We start from the raw sequence: 2473 nt of genomic DNA, 5'->3' as shown, positions 1-2473 counted from the left end.
ATATAAATATAACATACCTTTACCTATTTTCATTGAGTTGTGTAAACAATTTCACAGTTTCTGTGCTCATATATATATATATATATATATATATATATATATATATATATATATATATATATATATATATATATATATATATATATTTTCTCATGCTAATTTTACAGAATCAATAATTTTCTAATTAATTTCGAAGTTTCAACCAAATCTACAGTTTATGAAGTCAAATAGAATTTACAATACCGTATTTTACGGACTATAAGACATACCTTAATTTTTAAGCATTTTTAAAAAAAATACCAACATTTTTACCATTTTTATTAGCAAATGTTAGACTCATGTTCATCGCATCAGTGCACTGTGTATTACTCAAAGTTGTGTTATAAAGACACACACAAAGTTCAAGAAGAACTAGAAGTAATACTGGGATAATATACATACATATGCCGCAATCCCAGAGATATCAAACAATTTGTTAAGAAAAACAATAACAATATTTTATTACAATTAACGTCTGTGGCTGCCTGATATTTGTTAATAACTGAGGATGAGATAATACATGGCCACTTAAGGCAATATCTGAACAGTCGAGCCCAACCGAGTAATGCTCGATAATAATACGGTATATGTTAGTAATTAACAAGGCGAGCCTACGGCTCTGAAAACATATACATATATGTTACTTAAAATTCTCCCAAGGATTAGTACGCGATGTAGTTGGTATTTTTGTTGATTTATCTAAGGCGTTCGATTCTATAGACCATGGTATTTTGCTAGAAAATTTGTATTCTTATGGCATCAGAGGGGTGGCAAACAATTGGATAAAGTCGCATTTATTTGAACGTAGTCAAACTGTTGGCATCTGTAAAGAGGTAAATGGCAGAAGAAAAATGTTTAAATCATCTATAATGAAAGTAACAAAAGGAGTACCACAAGGATCAATATTAGGTCCTCTTTTGTTTGTCGTATATATTAATGATTTGGTTAACAGACTAGACTGTGATGACATAAATGATGATATAAATGTATGCTGATGACATAAATGTTCTTGTCAGTGGAGACTCAGTAAATGAAGCAGAAAGGCTCACTACAAAGACGCTAACAAAAATTATTAGCTGGTTAAACATAAATAAATTAACTATGAATTTAGGAAAAACTAACATTGTCAAATTTCGATTCCCGGGCCAAAGAAATGAACTTGTACCAATAACTGTAGACACTGTAGAATTATGTTAAACATCTATTAAATTTCTTTGAGTATTTGTTAATGAAGATTTAACATGGAATACTCATGTTGAATACATTAATACTAAACTCAGTTCACTGTGCTTTGCATTCCGTAGGTTGCAAGATAGTTTGTGCAAGGAAGCTGTCATGTCCTTATATTATAGCAAGTTTTTTTTTTTTTTTTTCAATAATAAACTATGGTGTTATATTTTGCGGGAATTCGAGAATAAGTGCTAGTACATTCCGAATACAGAAAAAAATTATTAGAATAATGTTTAGTATGCCTGAACGATCCTCATGTAATAATGTTTTTTAAAAAATATAAATTATTGACATTACCTAGTTTATATATATATCGCACAATTATGTATGTAATCGAACACAAGGATCTATTTACATTAGCTAATACGATTCACTCATACAATACTAGGCAGAATTGTAATATGTATATTATCCAGCAGAACTATGCAAATTTTAGCAAAACTGTATATATGAATTGAATAAAATTATATAATAAATATCCAACAAAGTAAAAAAAAATTAACGAAAAACGGATATTCAGAAATACTCTGTTAGAATTATTGTTAGAAAAAAGCTATTACTCTGTGGAAACATATCTTACTGACAACATATAGAGAATGTAAGCCATATCTGACAACTGTAATACTTAATTGGGGGTTGTCCTCATATTGTAAGCTATGAACAGGCAAATAAATATGAATATAAACATGAATAATATGAATATGGTCTGCTCACCAACTTAACATTAATATATATATATTTTTAAATAACTATTTATTAAATAAATTCAATATATTTATTAGTACCTAGTATTTAGAAAATATATATTTAAGCGTACTCATACGTATTATTTATGAGATACTAAGGACTGTCTATATGTACTCGAATCCAGGACCTTTCACATTACCAGTCTCCATTCACAGTAACAAATAGCTTGAAATCATTCATTCCAAATATTTAAAACGTATCCTATTAAGTCCTATCGATTATACTGGGACTAGCATTCAATTCTAGTTAAACGGTATCGAACCCAGAGCTCTTATGATTCAAATGCAAGACGTAACCCACCGCCTCTCGCCACTAATAAGATATTTATCATAAATCATTCACTCAGTTGTAAATTGTCCCCATTTAAAATAAGCCTTCTAGTATATTGTAACAACTAATCACACAAGCAGAAACTACTCTTTCCTCCTACGCTGTAATAATGGTGTTTAAATTGAAC

The sequence above is a fragment of the Thermobia domestica genome, chromosome 18 (assembly GCF_964235325.1).
Source record: "Thermobia domestica chromosome 18, izTheDome1.hap1.1, whole genome shotgun sequence".
NCBI lineage: Eukaryota > Metazoa > Arthropoda > Insecta > Zygentoma > Lepismatidae > Thermobia > Thermobia domestica.
This window is presented reverse-complemented; position numbering follows the sequence as displayed.